Source organism: Daucus carota, chromosome 6 (genome assembly GCF_001625215.2).
Source record: "Daucus carota subsp. sativus chromosome 6, DH1 v3.0, whole genome shotgun sequence".
Classification (NCBI taxonomy): Eukaryota; Viridiplantae; Streptophyta; class Magnoliopsida; order Apiales; family Apiaceae; genus Daucus; species Daucus carota.
The window spans coordinates 17054451-17079784 of record NC_030386.2 but is presented as its reverse complement, the minus strand read 5'-3'; the positions used below and the strand labels follow the sequence as shown (position 1 = coordinate 17079784).

General features: G+C 40.3%; 1 long non-coding RNA gene across 1 annotated transcript in view; it reads left to right on the top strand.

The window, feature by feature from the left end:
* Window positions 1-355: 355 nt before the first annotated feature.
* LOC135146968 (uncharacterized) overlaps window positions 356-25334 on the top strand; it is a 47680-nt gene continuing 22701 nt past the window's right edge. Inside the window, exon 1 of the long non-coding RNA XR_010284153.1 lies at window positions 356-840. This is a non-coding gene — a long non-coding RNA (uncharacterized LOC135146968). The remainder of the gene's footprint in view (window positions 841-25334) is intronic.

The window sequence follows — 25334 nt, the reverse complement described above, 5'->3', positions numbered from 1 at the left end:
GTTCGGTAATTAATTTACATGATGTTTTATATATTGAATTTAGCCGATCATTATAACTAATTTACCTCATTGAAAATGCTCTAACATATTCGAATAATTGTTCAAATTCTAATAGATGCTGGTCAGTTAGCCATTTGGATATTTTATTAAAACAAACTCGAGTTTTATCACTTAATTTGCGAGAGTCAGCATAGAATCTTATCGAGTCAATGTATATATTAGTACAATTTAGACATTATTATACATTATTTAGAATTAAATAAATGTTATGTTTGAATCTAATCGAACTTGCCAAATTCAAGATTTTTGTCGATATTAAATAATTGAATTTTGGAACTGAGGCACAAACTTTAAAGATTTTCAACGGTTAACATCTTAGTTCTTACTTTGCATGAATTATTGAATCCATAACGATATATCGTTGGAACACGCATACAAAGGGGGCTTTCTAGCTGCTAATTAGGGCGGAGACCACCAAGGTACACCAAGCTCATTCATGCACTGGAACTCTTGTATCAGGGCTTTTGCCAGGCATCACCCAAGCCCTCTTTGGTTTTCTCCGCATCTTCAATATACAGCTTGGTGGGTTCCGGTTATCTTGATTATCCCATTAAAAGTATAATATATCTATATATTATATGCATCGCTAAATAAACCTTAAGAAAAACTATCGATGCTTAATTATCATGTTCACTCACAAGTGAGCAGTGTGTGTAGCTTCCAAGCTTTGTTGAGGAGAGATCAGAACAGAATGAAGTGTGTGATATTCTGTGTATCCGGGAGATATTATAGGCTCCTCTGTAATAAATAAGGTCTCTGTGATTGTAATTTATCTACAAGGTTATGCTTTGCTTAATTTGCTGTTATCTCCATCCATATACATGTTGTCTGAGGAACTTTATTAACAATATATACATGCAATACCAGAGGAAATAAATACAGCACATAAAAACATAACACGAATATACCAACAGAGAAGCTACAATATAAATTACCAAATTGAATTGAGCATTTTAAAATGACCGCCAGTATAATTATATATATATATATATATATATATATATATTCATTGGAATAATAATAATTGATTAAAAAGAAGATTCAAGGCCTAAGGGGGAAAATAAATTAACTTTTGCACAAAAGAAATAATTTAATAAAGTCAGATCAGATTTGCAAAAAGAGAGGTTAGATCACGCCAAGGCCCAAAAGAAGCCCAGCCCAGCCCAACACGCCAAGGCCCAAAAGAAGCCCAGCCCATTATTTGAACGCCTACATCACTGCTGCAACGGTCGAGGGAGAGAATCCTGCTTCCTTAACTGACCATTACTTCCCCCCGCATCGGGCGGGAACGTTACAAAACTGAGGTTCATCTCCCTCCTATATAAAGTGGGTAAATCAAGGGTAAAACACATTCACATACATACTCATACATACACACATACGCTTGCAGTTCCATAAACCCCTTCCTAGAGCCACTAACTTATTCTCACGCCGGAGGTGAATCGGGGGGACAATCCCTCGCATTCTTCTCTATTTCAGGGCACTTTCAGGCTTCGGCATCCGGCGGAACTTTGGCTCCAACATTGGCGCCGTCTGTGGGAACTGCAAGTAGAATTTCTTATAAATCAACACCATGACAAACACAACCGAACAAACCACTGGAAACACCTCCAACCCAAACCCCGGTTTTGACTTTGGCAACAGTCCCGAAAGGCTGCTGCCCACCCTCGAGGAACAACAACAGATGCTGTTGAAATGGCGGGAAGAACAGGCTGCTAAAGCCCAATCTTCCAAGACCAAAGAGCAAGAAGCTGCCCGATTAGCCAAGAAGAGGGAAGCCGATGAACTGCGGCTGAAGGCCCTCCAGCTACAAAGGGAAGAAATTGAGCTCCAGGAAAGAGCCCTCCGAGAGGCCTTGGAGGCCGAAGGAGATCGAGCGCCAGAAGGCGAAGGAAACAAGAAGAGGAATCGGGAAGACCAAGACGGGTCTTCGGACTCCGAGTCGCACTCCTGAGGGCCTCGTCACAGGCATGTCACACCTTCGGATTCCGAAGGGGAGGAAGGCCCCCACGTTAGGGACCGACTCCGCCGAATGGAGAAGGCCATGTTTGGGGACAAGACGTTGACCCACGAGCCAGTGATAGCCGAAGAGATCGAGCAATATCGGCCGCCCCCGGGGAGACAGTTCCCGAAAATGAATGAATTTAACGGGAAGGGCGACCCGATCGATCACTGCGACAAGTACGAGTCCCTTATGACCGGAATGGGGCATTGCGACGTCATGCTATGCAAAATGTTCAAGACCTACCTGAAGGGGTCTGCTACGATGTGGTACCGATCCCTGCGTCCAAGATCGGTCAGTTCTTATGATCAGTTGAAGCGCAAGTTCTTGAGGCACTACTCTCACTTGTGCCGAAGAGAGAAGGATACAGAGGCCCTTATTCATTGCCGACAGAGACCTAATGGGGAGCTGGGCGATTACTTGGCTAGGTTCAAGGAAGAAGCTGGGATGGTCACCAACCTGGATAAGGTGAAGGCTGCAGGATTCCTGACGGCTGGTCTGGATCCGGTGAAGGGTAAGAAGCTCCGATCATCTTTGTACGATATACCCCCCAAGTCGTTGAATGACATTTACTTGCGGGGGGAGAGCATCAGAAGGAAGATGGAGTCCATTGGGGGACATAAGAACGACCGGAAAGATGATCGGTACAGTTCCCGTTCGGACGGCAAGGGAAAAAGAAATGATGGCTACCGAGGCAGAAGAGATGAAAGGGATGAGAAGCTGGACAGAGGGGCCGAACGAAGGAGAGATAGAGACAGCACTGTGTTCACTCCTCTGAACACATCTGTCTCCAAGATTCTGAACGAGATTAAGGGGAAACCAGGATTCGTTCGGCCACCGAAGATGAAGATCCCAGATTACAAGAAAAACTCTGATAAGTATTGTGACTATCATCGGGACAACGGACATAATACCGATGAATGCTACCACTTGAAGAAGTTAATAGAAAGGATGGTCAAGGCTGGTGATTTAAACCAGTACGTTAAAGATCTGAGGGATCGGCTGGGTCCCAAAGAAGATAAAGGGAAGGCGCCCGAAGAGGGTGAGAGGTACAGAGGCAAGGTCCGAACGATATTTGGAGGAACAATTCTGGACCGAAGTAGCAAGACAGCCAAGAAGAAGTACGCCCGACAGGTCTACAACCTCTATAGCATCAACTCCACCAAACAGTCGTATCCTATAATGTTCTCACAAGAAGACTATGAGGACGTTATGCTGCCGCACGAGGATCCGTTGGTCATTAATCCCGTGATCGGTCAGAACAAGATCTGGAAGGTCCTGGTCGATGGAGGAAGTTCTGTTAACGTCCTCTACTACAACACCTACCAGAAGATGAACCTGGAAGGCAAGCAGATCGATACCTGCTATGAGGCACCTCTCTATGGGTTCGGCAATCAGCCCGTCCCGATCGAAGGTACGATCCACTTGCCCTTGTTGCTCGGTATATCCCCTTATACTGTGGAAAAACAGGTCAAGTTCTATGTAGTCCGAGTCGAGAGTCCCTTCAATGCCATCTTGGGGAGACCTGTTCTCACTGCTTTTGAAGCCATTGCCTCTATTCCCCACCTCAAGTTGAAGATCCCGACCGAGAAGGGAGTGGGGGAGATGAGAGGTGATCAGAAGGCCGCTCGGATCATTATGTTGGAGGACTTGGAGAAAGACAAGGATCTAGGCGGCGCCGAAGGAAATAAACGGCGCCGAACCGAAGATGGTCCTGGGGGCAGTGGCCATGCCTTACATATTGAGTTGGAGAAGTTTGGGAATGATCTTTCAAACCCGATAGCCGAACCAGGCACTGAGACCGAAGAGGTGGAATTATACGCAGGGTGCTCGGGAAAAATGGTTCGGATCGGTAAAGACATGGAATCAGGGCTGAAGGAGAAGGTGATTGATGTGGTCCGTCGGTACCATGATGTTTTTGCCTGGGGGCCCGAAGATATGCCGGGGTTGGATGAGTCGATCGCTCGGCACAGGCTAAATGTTCATCCACAGGCTGTGCCAGTTAAGCAGAAAAAGAGGAACTTCGCTGTGGAAAGGCAGAAGGTGATTGAGGCCGAAGTGGAAAAGTTACTGGAGCCCAAGTTTATTGAAGAAATCGAGTATCCTGAGTGGTTGGCAAATGTGGTGGTGGTCAAAAAGTCAAACAACAAATGGAGAATGTTTGTCGATTATATCGACCTCAACAAGAATTGCCCGAAGGATCACTACCCTCTGCCGAACATCGATCAGCTGATAGATGCCACATCTGGCTATCAAATACTCAGCTTCTTGGACGCATTTTCAGGCTATCACCAGATCGCCATGGATGCCGAGGATATTCCCAAGACAGCATTCATCACCCCGAAGGGAACCTATGCTTACATCAAGATGCCCTTCGGTCTGAAAAACGCGGGGGCCACTTTTCAAAGGATGGTGAACAAAGTCTTCGCCGATCAGATAGGCCGAAACATGGAATGCTACGTCGACGATATGATAGTAAAATCCTTGTTTCGCGATCACGCCGATGACCTCAAAGAATGCTTTGAGACCCTAAGACGGAACAACATGAAGATCAACCCCGCCAAGTGCACCTTCGGGGTTTGTAGTGGCAAGTTCCTAGGGTACATGGTCAGTGCAAGGGGGATCGAAGCGAATCCTGAAAAGATAAAGGCAATATTAGAAATGGAAGCCCCGAAGACCATTCGGGACATTCAGAAGTTAATTGGGCGACTGGAAGCCCTCCGAAGGTTCATCTCTCGGTCGGCGGAAAAGGCGCTCCCTTTCTTCGAAGTTTTGAAGGGAGCAAAGAATTTTGAGTAGGGGCCGAAATGCATAAAGGCCTTCAAAGAAATAAAAGAATATCTGGTTAAAGCCCCCCTACTGCTGAGGCCCGATCCGAAGGAGACCCTCCAGCTGTACTTGGCAGTAAGTGACCGAACCCTTGGTGCGGTCTTAGTGAAGGAACACGAGAAGAACCAACATCTGGTCTTCTATGTGTCTCATATGCTGAGGGATGCAGAAACCCGATACCCGAATGCCGAGAAGTTCGCATATGGGCTGGTCATGGCCTCCCTAAAATTGCGACACTATTTCCAAGGGCGAACGATACAAGTGGTCACCGACCAACCTTTGAAGAAGATCTTCAGCCGACCAGAGGCTTCGGGCAGAGTCGTCGCCTGGTCCGTAGAATTGGGGGAATATGACTTAGAGTATGTTCCCCGAACAGCCATCAAAGCCCAAGCCTTGGTTGACTTCATGGTGGAGTGCATTTTTTCGGGGCCGAAGGATTTGGAGCCGAAAGAACAGCTCATCCGGACTCCAGGAAAGTGGAAGCTGTTTGTAGATGGGTCGGTGGCCGGGTCAAAGTGTGGGGCTGGATTGATCCTTTCTAGTCCCAATGGATTTGAGATTTGTCAAGCCATCCAATTCACTTTCCCTTTGACCAACAATGAGGCCGAATACGAAGCCCTCCTGGCAGGAATGGGTCTAGCAAAAAATCTGGAAGTAAGGCATTTGAGGGCTTTCAGTGACTCCATGCTGGTCGTCAAGCACTTTTCCGGGGAATATGAACAGAAAGAGCCCCGAACGAAAGCTTACGCCGCCAAGGTACGGGAACAAACTCAGTTTTTCGAAACATTTGAATTAAGCGCCATCGGTCGGGAAGACAATGGCCGTGCCGATGCTCTCTCTCGCTTAGCCTCGGCCGAAACACAAAATTTGACGGGGTCCATCTACTTGACGGAGGTAAAAACGCCTTCGGTCGACAAGAAAGCTTGCCTGGAGATTCATCAAGGCATAAATTGGATGACCCCCATCAGAGCCTACTTAGAGAAGGGGTTCTTGCCTTTAGAGAAGAAGGAAGCTCAAAAGATAAAGTACCGAGCAGCTAGCTACACACTGATCGGGGGCCGACTCTTTAGGCGATCAGCCTCTCAGCTCCTGCTCCGATGCTTGGATTCAGAGGAACAGCTTCTAGCCCTGGAGACAGTTCACGAAGGAATCTGTGGCGAACACCTGGCCGGCCGATCCCTAGCCCTAAAGATACTCCGATAGGGTTTCTTCTAGCCGACCCTTAGAGAAGATGCAGCCAACTATTCAAAGAAATGCCGGCAATGTCAAATCCACAGCAATGTTCCGAAGCAACCCCCAGAAGAAATGACTTCGGTCCTCAGCCCAATACCATTCTCCATGTGGGCCATCGACATAGTGGGAATCCTACCGACCAGCACTCGGCAAGCCAAATACTGCATAGTGGCCATTGACTACATGGCAAAGTGGGTCGAAGCCCGACCACTCTCAGCTATCACCGAACAGGCCGCCAAGAAATTCTTCCTGGAGCAGATACTTGTGAGGTTCGGCATACCGATGGTGTGTGTATCCGATAATGGCACTCAGTTTGTTGGGAGGAAGTTCAAAGAGTTCTTGGCCAGCTTCGGCATTCAACAAAGGTTCAGCTCGGTCGGTCATCCCCAAGGAAACGGGGCGATCGAGGCAGCTAACAAGATCATCTTTCACGGAATCAAGAAGCGCCTTGGAGAAGCTAAGGGACTGTGGGCCGAAGAGCTCCCTTGGGTCCTGTGGGCATACCGAACCACTCCTCGCTCTTCGACAGGAGAAACGCCGTTTCAGTTAGCTTATGGGACCGACTCGCTTGTTCCAGTCGAGGTTGGCCTGGAATCTTACCGAACCCAGGTCTTCAATCCTGATACCAATGAATTTGGCCTCCGAGGCAACCTGGATCTCCTAGAAGAAGAAAGAGAAGCCGCCCATCAAAGGAATGTCCGATACCAACAACAAGCATCTCAATATTATGATTCGGGTATCCGAAAACGTTCTTTCAGAGTTGGGGACATGGTTCTCCGAGACTCAGCTACTTCTATGCCGACGAAGCAAGGAAAGCTTATGCCGAACTGGGAAGGACCTTACACTGTTGTCGAGATCGTTCGGCCGGGAACCTACAAACTAGCAGCTTCGGATTGGAGCCCCATTAAGAATACTTGGCACGCTTCCCAACTCCGTAAATACTATCAGTAAGGCTTCCCGCCTGAACATTTCACTTTCCATTTTACAGTTCTACAGTTATGTAATTATTTGCCTTACGATAAATAAAAGTTCCTATTTCAAATTCTGGATAGTTGTAACTTGTTTAATACTCCGTTCGATCCCGTAACTTGGGGCAACCTGATTAAGATACGGGACCGATGGAGATGGCCATGATTAACCTAAATATTTGCACGATTGTTTCTATCTCTAATGGGGCCGATTGAATTCCTAACTTAAAGATAATAACAATCTCCAAATATTGGGAGAATCGATGGGCATTATACTGAAGCCAGTTTTAGGCTAAAGATGTACACTTGTAGAAATTTTTTTTGGCATGTATCGAGACCCTTCGGTCGGAGACATACATCAAAGTTCACCGTATCGAGAATTATCGGTATGAGACATACGAAAATGCTAAAATTGTATCGAGACCGAACAGTTTAAGACGTACATAAGAAGAAACTAAACTCGTGTAAAGACCGACCGCTCGGCCGAAGAAATATGATGAAGTTTAAAACATGTATGGAGACAATTCAAAGTCGAAGACATACATTAAACATTATTCTAATTATATCCAAGACATGCATCGGGAACGAAAACATGTATGGAGATAAACCAAGTATCAAAAGCAAGCCCGAAGGTGGAATTAAATAAAAGCCCGAAGGCAGAATATCTTTACAAAGCCCGAAGGCATATTGTTTTTACAAATAAAAGCCCGAAGGCCAACAAACTACTGAAACTAAACTACTCCGAATAATCAGAATCTGGATCGGATGAGACCACGATAGGGTCGTCCGGGTCCTCACGGCCGACTGGATCCGAAGCCCCTTCGTCAAGAAGAAGCTTGTGATCCAACCCTTCCTTGTGGGCCCGGCGAACGGCCTCATCATAGCCTATCTCCAGAAACCGATCTTCAGTCTTCTCCAGAAGCTTCTTCGCCTTCTTCTCCTTCTTACGGGCGGCTTTCAACGCCAAGTTGCGATGCTGAACCCTCCGAGTCAAGGTGTCAACTTGGCCCTTCAGTCGGCCTTCGGACTCCCGAAGGTCCTTCAGGTCCTGATGGGCCGCATCCAACTCGGTCTTCAGGGCCGCCAGGGTATCCTCAGCAAGATTAGCCCTGATAGTGAGGGCGTTGACCCCGGCCATCTGCTTCTGCATATCCTGGACCTTGTCGGTCACCGCCGCTGCCCAAGGAGAAGCCTGCACAAAATTAGACAAGTTAAAAGATGTATTCAGGGTCTATAAAACGAAAAAGTGAAGAACGAAGACACTTACCAAGGAGAGGAAGCACATCAGTTGCTCGCACGCCTGGAGAGCAGTGGCTGAATCATAAGTACCTCGGTCGGCCGGAAGAACTTGCGATCGGCACAGATCGGCTGCGACATCCTTGATCCGATCCGGAGCCATGATCGCAATTGAATCGGTCGCTAGAACCGACCACTCCGGAACATACGGCCGGACTTCAGACGAGCCGTCCGGCCTATTCCTCTTCCTGGAAGCTTCGGCGGCCGGAACCTCCATGACCTCGGAGGTTTTCTCAGTCGCCCCATCCGTGCGACCAACCTCCGGAGTCTTCTCCCTAGCCACATCCGCCTGGACTATGGCACCAACTGTTGTTTCGCCGCGGGCCTTTGCTTCGGCCTCCTTCTTGGCTGCCATGGCCTTTGTCGTCTTCCTCTTCAGGGCTTCGGTCCTAGAAGACACTGCACGAGAAAATAAGTGTCAAAACAACGCACAGATACAAGCGAAAAAGTTGAAATATTGAGAGGAAAGCATGGAAGAAACAGAAAGACTACCGTCACTACCCCAAAGAGTAAAGAGCCATTCCTTCTCCCGGCTCATCGATAACAAGATCCGGTTCGGCTCCTGGACTTTGTTTAGTTTCTCAAAGTCCTCCAGGTCCTTGCCGACCAGAGGGGGAGTAGTGATGATGGAGGGGTCGACCTCCCTCCACGTAGAGAATTTGTGGATTGAGTGACCCCCCAGATAGAACCATCGTTCATGGGTCCCTTTGTTGCTCGAATTGGTCTCGCACCAATTCGGTCGGCCGGTCTTGCGGCCGATGGTGTAGAAGCCATTGCTCTTGGCATTTTTCTTGAAATCGTGATGATTCCAGAAAAGAGCTGGCCGAGGAGACACGCCAGCCATCAGACACCGATGCTGGAAAACGTTGATGTACATAAATCCATTCGGGTCCAACTGGCCTAGGGCGATCCATGTCTGCTTCAGGAGTTTCTTCAACAGGGGAAGCATCGGAAGCCGAAAGCCGCATTTGAAGGCGTTCTCGGAGATGCCCACGCACCTATGTCCGTCCTCCGACTCAGGAGTTTGGTAGATGCAGTCGTTCTCTATGGCCGGGTAAATATCCCACGACCGATGAATCTGGTACTTTATCCGAAAAGTCTTCAGATCTGCTTCGGTCAGTAGGGAAGGAAAGTTGGCCATAGGAAACTTCAGCGCATCGCTGAAGTGATCCGCAGCCGAGTAAGAGGTCCCCACAACGTCACCCGACCTATCCATTTGCCTGCAAACGAGAGAAGGCAAGCATAAGCCATGTACTCGGAAAGAAATAAGAAAAGAAAAAGAGGCGAGCCCGAGTACAGAGGGCCGAATCGGGTCGGGCCGACGGGGCTTAACAAAACCTAACCCTAAAAGGCAGCCCCATCACCAAAACGACAGCAAAAAGGGTAAAAACCACGGCAAGGCCCCGAGTTTAAAACTCGAGAACCGCCGGAAAACCCCAACCACTATTCTAACCTACGACAACCCAACAAGATGACACTACAATGTAGACAAACAACCAAAGTCAAAAACTACCAGAAAACAACAAATATCCACGGACCGGCGAGAAACCCTCACCGGAGAACACAATACAAAGAATCGACGACATCTAGCAGCATTCTAAAAAGACGGTAACAAAAATCGTCAAGGAAGGAAGAGCAACTTACTTGTTAAAGAAAGAACGGAGAGAGAACGGTAGAGATAAGCCGGAACTGGAACCGGTGCCGGTTGCTAACTTGCGACTGGGAGAGCAAAAAACTTATGAGCGGGGAGTTATGAAGAAAGCGAAGAGATGTTGGAAATATGAAAAGAAAACGGGTAATGATTTGTATTTATAAACAAATTGTGAAAAGGCGCGCCTCATTTAAGGCACCCTTTGGAATGCACGGCCCAGATTAAACACAAATCTCGAGGTAACGTCATCAAGGCAACGGACGAGATCCTCTCAAGCGACACCTAGCGCCGTTCGTACCAGACACTTTGAAATCAGACCGAGGCCTGGGGAGATGTCGATCGGCCGGTCGGAACGAACTCAGACTTTGGCCACGTTTACAACCCGACCGAAGCCTGGGGACATGTTGGATTATAGGCCTCTCGGCCCAACAAGCCAAGGCCCAAAAGAAGCCCAGCCCATTATTTGAACGCCTACATCACTGCTGCAACGGTCGAGGGAGAAAATCCCGCTTCCTTAACTCACTATTACTTCCCCCCACATCGGGCGGGAACGTTACAAAATTGAGGTTCATCTCCCTCCTATATAAAGTGGGTAAATCAAGGGTAAAACACATTCACATACATACTCATACATACACACTTACGCTTGCAGTTCCATAAACCCCTTCCTAGAGCCACTAATTTATTCTCACGCCGGAGGTGAATCGGGGGGACAATCCCTCGCATTCTTCTCTATTTCAGGTCACTTTCAGGCTTCGGCATCCGGCGGAACTTTGGCTCCAACAGTCCCCTTTGGGAGATAACTCGCAATCTACTTAAACTCTTAATCCGTACCGCTATAATTCTGTATACACCGATGTATACATACCAGGATCGAGGTTTTTTAGTTAATTTGATTTGGGGGCTTGTTCCATATATTTACAAGAAAGCCCAAGTACAATGATTTAATTATAAAGCTATATAGACTTTACTTTTAACTTTAGTCTCTTGTTTGTATTACTTGTAAATTCGTATAAATTTTTTCATGCCTAGTTCCAATTGTTTGTAGTCTTGATCACATTATATTTGGTTGTGGATTAAATAGTTATTTGTGTTGTTGGTTTACATTGTTCTTGAAATTTACATAGCTCAGGACCACTGTAATTCAATAAAGATTCTGACTTTACATTAGTTTCTTGTGCATATATACATGTTATATGTAGTATACTATTGAATGTTTAATAATTTTTGTTTATTGTTATAGATTTAGTGAATAGTTACTGGATGTGACTCTTAACTTTTCACCTTCCTTCATTGGCCACATCTCTTAGCCTTTCATTCACTTGTAATTACATATTGTACCCCTATATAAATCTTGTAATTTGTGGTTGGAGATATAAGAAAAAGTGTGATGATCTCTCTCTCTAATATATAACTCTTCTCTTCTTAAGTTTTATCTCTATAGTTATATATTATCCATAACACATTATCATCACGATATTGTTGTTACAAGAGCATATTATTGGCAGGGAATGTGGAGTATGTTTTCTCCAACATATCTTTATCGGTGATATTCTCGCCACATAATTTCAATTGAGATGTAATTTTAACCATGACAGAGTTATACTCGCTCACACTTTTATAATCTTGCAATCACAAGTGTAGCCAACATAGCGAGCTTTAGGAAGTATTACTGTTTTCTGGTGGTCATATCTTTCTTTGAGATCCTTCCAAAGAGTTGATGGATCTTTAATAGTCAAATATTTAGTTTACAATCCTTTATCAAGGTGATGACGGAGAAATATCATAACCTTTGCCTTATCTTGCTCAGAGGCTTTATTTCCCTCTTTTATTGTGTCACCAAGACCTATAGCACTTAGATGGATTTCCGCATCCAAAATTCATGTCAAATAGTTTTTTCCAATGACATCAAGAGCGTTGAATTCGAGCTTTGTAAGATTTGTCATTGTAGCTATAACACAAATCACACATGTTTTAAACAATTATATCTAGAAGAAAAAATATATAAAAGCAAGATTTATCAATAAAACATAAATCTTATCATGTAAAGAAATCATTGGATAAATTAAACAATAAGTAGTCAATATATAATAGACATGCATATATTTTATGAAACACGTTCTCGACAGAAGATGTTGAGCAATAAAATAAGATAAAATAATGTAGCAACTATATGTTTAACAGGAAATATTAAAACATGGTTCAATTTAATCAATAAATAAAAAGCACCAAAAACGCCATATGTGAATATATAACCTGTTTGTGATCGTCCTTTGTGTGGATCAGACCGATATCTTGCATTTGCATAACCAACTAATTCCACTTTTGAGTCTTTAGAATAAAATAAACTCATATCCATTGTTCTCCGAAGATATCTAAATATTTGTTTCACATCAGGCCAATGTCTTCAAGTTGGAGCAGAATTATGTCTCGCAAAAGGTTAACAGAAAATGCAATATCAGGACGTGTACAATTGGCAAGATAAATTAGTGCACCAATGGCACTAAGATATGGTACTTCAGGACCAAGAAGTTCTTCTACCTTTTCTTTTGGGCGGAAGAGATCCTTATGCTTTTCTAATGATCGTACAACCATGGGTGTACTCACAGAATATGCCTTGTCCATAATAAACCGTTTAAGAATCTTTTCAATATGCAAACTGGTGGACAAAGATTCCTTTAGATAAATGTTCAACTTGACAACCAAGGCAGAGTTTTGTTTTACCCAAGTTCTTCATTTCAAACTCTCTTTTCAAATATCCAATCGATTCATGTAGTTCATCTGGGGTTCCAATGATGTTCAAATCATCAACATATACTGCAATGATAGTAAACCCCAATTTTGTCCTTTTAATAAAAACACATGGACGTATTACATTATTACTAGTACAAAAGTGACTTTTGGAGCCGCACTAGTACCCGACTGTTTCAATCTGTATAATGATCTCTGTAATTTAATTGAGTAAATTTCTCGGGGTCTTGAACTATATGCTTCATGCATTTTTAATTTATCACGCATTTTCATGTAAATGTCACTATCGAGTGACCCATACAAGTAGGCAGTCACAACATTCATTAAATTCATTCGGAGCCATTCCAAAATTGATAAACTTATTAAAAATCTGAATGTTGTTGCATCTATTACCAGGGAATAAGTTTCTTCGTAATCGATTCTCGGTCTTTGTGAGTAGCCTTGAGCAACAAGGCGTGTCTTGTATCTAACAATTTCATTTTTCTTATTTCTTTTACGCACAAATACCCATCTATATCCAAAGAGTTTTATACATGCATGTGTTTGCACAATAGGTCTAAAAACTTGGCGTTTTTCAAGTGATTTTAGTTTTGCTTTAATAGCTTCTTTTCACTTTGGCCAATCATTTCTTCTTTTACATTCATAGATCGATCTAGCCTTATGTGTTTACTTATTTATTATTTTAAATACTGCAATCCTGCACTACTAGCTATGATGACCAGATATCGATTTCTCTTGAAAAATTTAAAGCTCGTGGAGTGGTATTACATCCATACAATATATTTTTGCTTTTGTTTGAAAACGATTTCATTAAAATAAGTCCGAATATATTTTTTTCAAATATAAAGACATGTGAATAAGTGCAGAAATTTGATAGAGGCGATTTACCAAACAAAATTAAATAGTTTGATAGTTGGATCCTCAAATATTTCTGAAGAAAACTCTCCGATGAATATAGCTCTAAAGTGGATTGAAAAAATTCCTAAAGATAGATCATCATATATGCCTAACATCATATGACATCATATGATGAGGTCTTAGTGTGATATTCATAAAGTACAAGGATTAGCGGTAAAGAATCAAAAGGGTTCATAGCCATGTAAGGGAACCAACAACAGTAGTTTTCACCAGATTTCCAAATATGTGAAAGAAAATTCTTAATTAAATGATTGAATAAACGCAGTTCAATCACTCGATTAATCTATAAATTCTATTTGTTTATAACAATTTTCATTAAAAGAATATACATCGATATCTTTGTATGTATTATTCATATTGCCAGAATTTCTACACAACTCCTTCTTGAATCAATAAATTTTTGTCTAAGAACGAGAGTTTCAATGACAGTCCCAGCTTTATGTTCTGCAACCACATCTTCAAAACTATGCAACATGACAGTCTTCTTCATGATACCCTGTTATATTGTATTAACTATAAGTTTTAATTTATTTTGAAATTATGATTGCAAAAGAAAATTATTAAAGTGAAATGGACAAATATTTCAAGTAGGACGAAAAAGATAAATCGGTAAATTTTACAATCGAGAAAGAAACAATTCAAGCTAAATCCCAAAGACAAACACAAGAGCACAAAAAAATAGAGCAGCTTTATTTGCTAATAAACCTAAACCCCAAAGATAATATATTGCTTTACAACATCAACAAAATCTACGTTCTCGATGACAATATTCTTGTTTCGTCCTTTTGCTAATAGAGCAATTTTATTTACTAAATTTGCAAGCTCTTCCCTACATAACATTCAAAATTCACAAATCACAGCACAATCTTCGACTAAAGGGGTGACTTACCTACTAAAACCATTAGTCATAACTGCTACATCATCTAATTTAAAATTATCTATCGACAAAGACTCCTTTGCAACAAGAAGATTTAAAATAACTTCGCTTCCCTATTTATTAGGTATCTCAACCTCAAAACCAATAAGTCTAGTTAATTTTACCGATTCACAAATAATCGGTACTAAATTACAATCAAAGACATCAATTTTCAAAAATAATTACTCAAAAGAATAGTTCATGAAACTAAGCTTGAAGTATCTTTTTTGAGTTAAATTGGAATTAATTTAAATGCAAAAAAAACTAGCATTTTAACCTAAAATTACTTGGAACTTCTATCAAAGTTGTTCATATATACAAAATCAGTACCGAGTATCACATTCATCAACGAATTAAAAATTAAAATAGATTCTCAAATTACACAAATCAGGAAGCAATGTTTAAAGATATAGTTAGTGTGAAGCATACAATTTCAAAAGTTTCGCACTCATTGTCGACATCCGATTCTAGCTTTCGACCCGAAATGAAACTATCGACATTGATATCTCGTGCTCTCATATTTAATAATCAAAGTAAATATTAATACGAGGTACCGAGTATCACGTTCATCAATTAATTGAAATGAATTCTCAAATCACATAAATCAGAAACCATTGTTTAAACTTATCGTTACTAAGAAGCATACATTTTCAGAAGTTTTGCACTGAATAATGACGACTGATTTTAGATTTTGATATGAAATCGAACTACCAGAAATTGATATATTGTGCTCTCTGATCTAACAATCATTGTAAATTATCTATTCATGCCAAGAAGGGGAGAGGGAGTTGATTTTACTCATTCACAAATGAGTGCTGCTAAATTGTAATCAAAGACATCATATTTTTTGAAATAAGTACTATAAATTAATAGTTCATGAAGGTAATCTTGAAATATCTTTTTTGACTAAAAATTTGAATTAATATTAATGCACAAAAAACTAGCATCTTAACCTGAAATTACTTAGAACATGTCTCAAAGTTGCTCATATACACAAAATTAGTATTAAGTATCACAGTTTTCAGTTAATTTAAATAAATTCTCAAATTACACTAATCATAAATCATTTTTTAAAGATATAGTTACTATGAAGCATACACTTTTAGAAGTTTAACGCTCATTGTCGGTGATCGATTTTGTACACTTTCGAACATTAGACACACTCATCAAATCATCATACAGCTTCTTGAACTTTGTGTAGTATGCAGAGATAGTCATGTTATCTAGCACAGGACCTCACAATTCTTTCTTGATCTCAAACAATCTAAGGTCATTGTTTTAAGTAAACCTGATGTGTAAATCAGACCACATATCAGATGCAAGACTAACATATACTAGACTAGATCTGATTTTAGGCACTATGAAGTTTAACAACCATGTGATGAACATATCATTGCAATGCTGCCATGAATCGAAGTAAGGAGAGTTGTTACCTGAAAATTTGTATCTTCCAGTAACAATACCTAGTTTGTTCTTTGTAAAGAGTGCAAGAGTCATTGATCTTTTCCACTCATTAAAGTTATCACTAGTTAGTAGTGAAGACACAAGAACTTGACCTGGATGATCTGAAGGATATAGATATAAAGGATGACTTGATTCTAAACTTATTGTCGAAAAATCATCATCAAAATCAGTAACAATTTCTTCATTACCAGGCATTTGTGTTTTCATTGGACTATTTGACTAAATTACTCAGAGAAAAAATAATCAACAACTTGATTGAATTGATGTTGCAATGATCAATTCAGTTCATGAAATAAGTACTATAAATTAATAGTTCACGAAACACGTATGTGTTGCTGAGACGTTTCTTGACCTCAAAGAACATTAATTTAAATGCGACGACCGACAGTTGAACAAAGCTTGTTGGTTTACTATCAGATCAGCGGGAATGAAGATCGTCATCTTGTTAAATTAAATAAAATCAACATCAGGGTTCAAGTTTATGATCTTCCGAAGGGGCTAACGTCTGATAACGTATTCATGAGTATTGGAAATGTTACAAGTGGATGGAAGTTATATACTCATATCAGAGACCATGGATTTAGATAAACAGCATAAATGACAGAAGAAACTTCAAATACGTACGCAAGGCTCAGCACTTTTTGTTTTGTCTGTGATATGGTGGGATATTCAGAAAGAGATTGCGGTGTAGTTTACGCAAATTCTCATAAAAATATATCATTATCCTTATGCTCACTACTAGAAACATGGGAAAAATTGACTGCCATTTCCGGTCAATTTTAGTTAAAATTGACCGGGTTCGGTCAAATTTAGTTAATTTTGACCGGAATCAGCGGTCAGTCTTAGAGTTGTGGATTTTAGTCATTTTAGGTCAAAAATAGTTAATTTTGACCGGATAAAAGTGACCGGATAATTTTGACCGTTTAAAATTGATCACCAATTCCGACCGTTTGTGGTCAATTTTGACTATTGTTTTCGAACTTCAAATTTTCACGAAAATTCAAATTTCCCGCCTATTTCTAAATTATTTTGACCAACTCAGTCAAATTTATTTTTTTTGACCACTTATTTCAGTTGGTCAATTTTATATTTTTGACGAGAATGTTGCAGTCAAATTTATAAATTTGACTGATGTTGAGGTGGTCAAATTTATAATTTTGACTAGTGTTGGGTGGTCAAATTTATGATTTTGACTGCTGTTGGGTGGTCAAATTTAAGATTATCACAAGCAAATTTAAGAAAACTATCCACACCATTCTTGTATTCTTCCGTTATATATTTTAACTCATTGTATCGACTACGACCAACCCAACTACGATCGGATGTCATCTACAAAAATACACACAATTCAATATAAATGCAAATAAAATAAAATCACAAAATTCTAATTAACTCATACCTAAAATGTATACTAATACACACATCTATACTAATTTCATCATACATGAGTAACATCAAACATTTATACCAATTTCACAAACAACACTCTACATTAATTTAACAAATTTAGGAAACACAATTTAACCTATATAACTATCATAATTTGGTATTGAATTTATATTATTTAAAGAAAAAAACTAGTAAAATTTAAATACTAGAATGTGATACTTACTTGATGATCTCAATTATTTGATGAGAAGAATATGATATATATGATGGCATGAAAGAAGAAAAATGGTGGAAAAGAGAGAATAGAAGAGAGAAAGAGTAAGAAACAAAAAAAGGGAAAGCGGCGTGAAAGGGAAAGAGCAGTAGGGTTTCAATCTGGGAAGGGTAAATTTGATGGGTTTCGGGGCAACAAACGCAGCGGAAAAACGACGTAAAATCAAAATTCCGAAACCCTAACCCGAGGATCCATCTATAAAGTACGGCTGATCATGGAGATACGAAATAATACCTTGTTGAAGCTTTACGTTAGCAAAAGATGGAGGTCCGGAACGAGCAATCACCACGCACCCCTCGGTCTAAGGATCGCGTCTCTAAGCAGTCCACACGAACGTCTGATCGCCAAAGATCACCGGAGCCGGTACTAGCCGAATGCAGCCTCTCCCTCTCTCTCTCTCTAGCCTCTCTTGATCTGGAGCTGCTAGGGTTTTAATAAAACGATTTTATGAAAACTTAACCCTAAAACAATACATCATTATGTATTTATAGGGAAGAGAGATAGATGGGCCAAACCCTAATCGGATTTGGGCTTCTCCAAACCTAATCCAATTTTGGTTTTAATATTAAATTCGAAATTCTAATTACTTAATTAAGACCGGCTCAATTAAATAATTTATTTCGAATTAATCATTTAATTTAAATTCAGAATTTAAATTAAAACTCCTTTTAAACGTTCAAAGTGTGTGACCCTTTAGGTTATTATTACGTTGGCAATAATTTTAATATCCAATAATAAAATTATAAACAATGAGCGGCATCTAGTAATACATCATTGCTACCCAAGTAATAATAATAATTGGTGATTCAATTAAACCTTTTGTGAATAATGTACAATGTAATATAATCCCTTTAACCTTATATTATAGATCAGACTCAAGGCATGTATTGTGTCATCCTCTTCATCGTCTAATCCGAATTTCCTTGATCAATGAGTAGACTATTAAACAAATTAATATTTGAGCACGGCCATGCATTTTATAGTCTCACTCAATCAAGAGGCCAATAATATCACTCCTAAAATAGGGGGGTTAAATCCTTTCTAGATCATTCATATTTCTCATACGATTCATAATATACCCAATGTACATTTCATCATCACCCGGTCAAAGGTAACTTTTAGTGCAACCAAAGTATATTAATTCTCATATAGAAATATAATGATATCAAGTCAAAGGATCATTACATCATTATCACAGTGAGAATTTCCAATGACACTTATTAACATGTAAAATCTCACGGTAGGTCATTCCAGTGCCATGTGTCGATACATGCACTTATGTTCTCGACTTTAGCATCATTATACCTATGATCAATGAGATGTGATCATCAGTCAACAAACATACTAGTCTTAATGCATCATTATTGTCCCTTAACAATAATACTCGACTAGGGACATTTAGGAATATGATATTATTCTCATAATCTCATTTCTAAGTCACGTACTTAGAGATATAGAATTACATATAATATTCCAAGGACATTTATTATGCTTTCAATTTATTACGCAGTAAATAAAGACACAATAAATATTTATTCAATATTCAATATAACATAATCCATAAATGTCTACGATAGAACACAATAGTATTGTCTCTAGGACACCAATACTAACAATCTCCCACTTGTACTAGAGCCAATCTCTGATGTATCTAATACCCATGGAACTAGTATGACCTTCGTGCTTCTGCTGCGACAAAGCCTTGGTCAGTGGATCTGCAATGTTATCATCTGTATGCACTTTACATATATGTATATCCCCTCGAGTATTAATCTCTCGGAGCAGGTGGTATCGTCTGAGTATATGCTTAGTGCGGGAATGAGATCGGGGTTCCTTAGCCTGTGAAATGACTCCATTATTGTCACAGTACAAATCTATCGGATCTGATACTGAAGGAACCACATCAAGTCCTGTAAGAAATTTTCTGATCCAAACAGCTTCCTTGGCTGCTTCACAAGCAGCTATATACTCAGCCTCCATTGTAGAATCGGCAACCGTCCCTTGCTTTGAACTTTTCCAACTAACAGCACCTCCATTTAGACAAAATACAAAGCCAGACTGAGAGATCGAATCATCTTTGTCTGTTTGGAAACTAGCATCTGTGTAACCTTTTACAACTAGTTTCTCTTCTCCTCCATATACCAAGAATTGATCTTTAGTCCTCTTTAGGTACTTAAGAATATTCTTGACTGCCGTCCAGTGACCTTCACCTGGATTAGACTGGTATCTACTCGTCATGCTCAAGGCATACGAGACATCAGGACGAGTACATATCATTGCATACATTATGGAACCAATTGCCGAAACATATGGAACTTTGCTCATACGGTCCTTATCATCCAATGATTTCGGACTGTTTTCTTTCGAGATCAATATCCCGTGAGACATTGGGACATATCTCCTTTTTGCCTCTTGCATCCCAAATCGATGCAATACCTTATCAATGTATGTACTCTGACTTAGGCCGATTAGTCTTCTTGGTCTATCTCTATAGATCCTGATCCCTAATATATAGGTCGCATCGCCCAAGTCTTTCATCGAGAAATTTTTGCTCAACCAAGTCTTAACAGCCTGTAAAGAAGGTATGTCATTCCCCATTAGTAATATGTCATCCACATATAGCACTAGGAATGCCACATGGCTCCCACTCACTTTCTTGTAAACACAAGGCTCATCTTCATTTTGAATGAAGCCAAACTCTTTGACTGTTTCATCAAAACGAATATTCCATCTCCTTGAGGCTTGCTTCAATCCGTATATAGATCGTCGCAACTTACAAACCATTTTGGGAAATCTCGGATCGACAAAACCTTCAGGTTGTGTCATATACACATCCTCTTCTAGGCTTCCATTCAAGAAGGCGGTTTTGACATCCATCTGCCAGATTTCGTAGTCATAGTAAGCAGCTATTGCAAGCAAAATCCTGATGGATTTGACCATAGCAACTGGTGAGAAGGTTTCATCATAGTCAATACCATGAATCTGTCTGAAACCTTTTGCAACTAGTCGTGCCTTATAGGTCTGAACATTTCCATCCATGTCGGTTTTCTTTTTGAAAACCCATTTACACTCAATAGGTTTAACTCCCTCGGGTAAATCAACCAAAGTCCATACTTGGTTTTCATACATGGAATCCATCTCAGATTTCATGGCATCACGCCATCTCTTGGAATCTGAAGTGTTCTTAGCATCTTTGTAGGTTAGAGGCTCATCATTATCCATAAGCATCACATCACCAGTTTGAGTCAAGAGAAAACCATAATATCTCTCTGGCTCATGGCGAACCCTACTAGATCTACGAACAACCTGTGTTTCCGGAACAGGATTACTCTCAATATTTTGATGTACATCCTGCTCAGGTTCCTGCTTTGGTTCAATGTTATCATGTGGTTCTCGAACTTCATCGAGATCTATTATCCTCCCACTGTTTTTCTTAGAAAGCATTTCTTTTTCAAGGAACACAGCGGTTCGAGCAACAAACACTTTGTTCTCTGAAGGATTATAGAATGAATAACCTCTTGTTTCAATTGGGTATCCCACAAAATTACATTTATCAGACTTAGGTCCTAGCTTGTCAGAATTTTGACGTTTCACAAACGCCTCACATCCCCAAATTTTCATAAATGACATGCTATGACGTTTCTCAGTCCATATCTCATATGGAGTGTTCTGGACCGTTTTAGTAGGAACTCGGTTAAGTGTATAGGCAGCCGTCTCTAGGGCATAGCCCCAAAAACTAATTGGAAGATCTGCATGACTCATCATTGATCGCACCATGTCCAACAAGGTACGATTCCTCCTCTCGGAAACTCCATTCCATTGTGGTGTTCCAGGAGGAGTAAGTTGTGATACAATACCACACTCTTTTAAGAAATTCTTAAATTCTTGGCTTAAGTATTCACCTCCACGATCTGATCGTAGAGTCTTAATACTTTTGGTAGTTTGCTTTTCTACTTCAGCTTTGTACTCTTTGAACTTTTCAAAAGAATCGGATTTATTCTTCATAAGATACACATATCCATATCTACTGAAATCATCAGTAAATGTTATGAAGTAGTAAAAGCCACCTCTTGCCATAGTTCGCATTGGACCACATACATCACTATGTATTAGTTCCAATCTCTCAGTGGCCCTCTCACCTTGTCCTGTGAAAGGTGCTTTAGTCATTTTTCCAATGAGACATGGTTCGCATGCTTCGTATGATTCAAAATCAAACTTATCCAAGTATCCATCCTTATGTAACTTGGAAATACGCTTCTCATTTATATGGCCTAAACGACAGTGCCAGAGGTATGTTTTATTTGAGTCATCAGTTTTAAGTCGTTTATTATTCACATTATAGATGGGAGTATCCAAGTCAAGAACATATAAACCGTTAAATAAACGTGCAACCCCATAGGTAACATTATTCAAAGAAAAGGAACAACTATTGTTCTGAATTGAAAAAGCAAAACCTTTCTTGTCCAAACAAGAAACTGAAATAATATTTCTGCAAATTGCAGGCACGTAAAAACAATTCTCAAGTTCTAAAATAAGCCCAGTGGGCAACGATAAATGATAAGTCCCTACAGCTATAGCAGCAACTTTTACTCCATTGCCAACTCGTAGGTCGACTTCTCCCTTTGCCAACGTCCTACTTCCCTGTAGCTCCTGCACATTCATACAAATGTGAGAACCACATCCAGTATCTAATACCCAAGATGTTGAAGTAGACAAATTGACTTCTATAACATAAATACCTGAATCAGAAGCGGCAGCAGCCTTCTTCTTCTTCTTCAGATCCTCCAAATAAGCATGACAGTTCCTCTTCCAATGACCTGGTTTCTTGCAATAGTGACAATCACCCTCCTTCTGAACACCACCTTTCGGCTTCAAGGCCTTAGTTGGACCAGGTTTCAGATTGGCATTAGAATTAGATCCCATCTTCTTCTTGCCTTTCCATTTACCCTTTCCTTTGGCCTTCCCCTTATTCACCATCAATATGGGAGTAGGGGACGCCTTCTGAATGTTGGTTTCAGCAGTTTTCAACATTGCCAACAATTCGGCGGGGTTCTTGTTTATCTCATTCATATTGTAATTCATTACAAACTGAGAATAGTTATTGTTTAGAGATTGCAAGATCAGATCAATTTGGTGCTCAGGACCAATCGGGGCACCCAATTTTTCAAGATAATCAATATACCCTATCATCTTCAGAACATGCGGTCCTACCGGATCACGTTCACCCTGCTTACAAGCATTCAAAGATTTGAAAGTATCAAACCTCTCCTGACGAGCCTGTCCCTCAAACATACGCTTAAGGTGCTCAATCATATCATAAGAATCCATATTCTCATGTTGTTTCTGAAGTTCAGCACTCATGGTCGCTAACATGAGACATTGAACACCTGTGTCATCATCGATATGCTTCTGATAAGCAGTATGCTGAGCACGGGTTGATCCTTCAGCGAGAGGTGTAGGGCGAGGAATATCTATGACATAGAGATTGCGCTCTTGTTTGAGGACAATCCTCAAATTCCTTTGCCAATCAAGGAAGTTGGTCCTGTCAGCTTGTCCTTCTCAAGGACTGATCGTACAGAAAAGTTGTTTGAATTATTTGCCATTGGATATCTACAATATTTCAAATGCATAAGATAAATTAGTCTACAGATGTTTATTAAATTATGTTCAAGTGATTATAAATATATATTCAAAATATATATCTCCCACTATTTTGTTCAAATCAATAGCCCTAACTATTAATTCGGAAAGCATTTCTGCAAATCTTTCTAGTGAGCCACGATCCATATTTCATCCATGTTTTAAGTTAGCGTGGGCTAATACTCTCAAAACATGACTATTTAGGTAGACAACATTTGTCAATTATATCAAATATAACTCTTGGATAGTTTGGTGGAGCAACCCTTTGCACATATTTATATAATAAATCTCACCAAACTCCATGCCTCTAAACCCAGAATCCTATTGTGATGGTTTAGTTAAGTTAGACCCAATAATTCAATAACTAAGTACATTTACTTATCACGTCTTCCCATGATTGATTAAAGCACTTTGCTTTGGCAAACCTACTTCTTTCAATCTAGATCTTGACGAGTATTAATCATTGGAAGGCATCTGATTAACTTAATATTTTTAATTAGGGATTTTATTAAAACGACCATGATCCTGTCATAAAGAGATCCTCAATTTTTCCTTGAATTAAATATTTCAAATCAATACTCTTTGATTGGTTGAAAACCCGACCTGAGGTGTTGGCACAACGGCTATACTTAAAAACCCCAAATCCGACGGAATCTTCCTCTCATTGAATATCGAAAATCCATAATTAATTCCGTGTTTCATAAACACGAGAATCTCATGATCGTTGTATTCCTTTTTAAAATCTTGAGTCGTTACAGATTTTATCTTGTTTAAACAAGCATGGCATGGGTGTCGTATCGAATACATACATCTTAATCTAATTAAGCATGCATCTCTATAACTACGCATACATATCATCATCTCATGCATCATATATGTAAAGTGCAGTATGTAAACGTGCATGGTTATGGCCTTTATCCTATGTGATTCTTTCAAGCTAATGAAAGAATCTAGGTCAATCTATGGTGAAGATGTATAACTATTACAAGTCTTCATGCTCCTTGATTGCCCCTCCTTGTGGATCATCCTTCAATCTTCAAGTACATTACAATGAATAATTGAATACATCCTATTCTAATGTGCTTACATGAGAAACTCGAGTTACATTCGAGATTAAAATTACAAGAATAAATATCACGACATGCAAGTCGTATTTATACAACCAAAACCAAAAAATTAAACTAGGGGTCCTTAAGGCCATAACCAGCACCATGCTCAAGTAAACAAACAAGAACACATAACCATACAAAGCGGGGGTCCGGGGGCGGCAGCCCCTGGGCGGGGGTCCGGGGGCGGCAGCCACCGGGCGGGGGTCCGGGGGCGGCAGCCACCGGGCGGGGTCCGGGGGCGGCAGCCCCAGGCTGGGGTCGAGTCGGAAATTTTTGATTCCTAAATACACAAGTGCTATACAAAAATCATCAATTTCGGAACAACAGATCATATCTGTTACCTTCTGCCACTACTGCATCATATGCAGTTTCAGAAGCATATATCATATACATGCTGATCATTCCCCAGTGACCAGATCATGTCCATACACCATCTTGTTGAACAGTTTATATCATTATATAAACAACACATCATATGCAGAACATACAAATCGCATACTAATCAGTCATGGCAAATCATAATCATGCTAGTATCATCATATCACTATACTTAACATAACAGAATCATATATGATCAATATAGCATGTTATAATCAACATATCTCAAAACCATATCAAGGCAGATTCATAAAACATGCATACATGCATCGAATACTGTAAACACGTAACCAAATCAACCCCTTATAGACGTAGCTCTGATACCACTGTTGGGTTTCGGGGCAACAAACGCAGCGGAAAAACGACGTAAAATCAAAATTCCGAAACCCTAACCCGAGGATCCATCTATAAAGTACGGCTGATCATGGAGATACGAAATAATACCTTGTTGAAGCT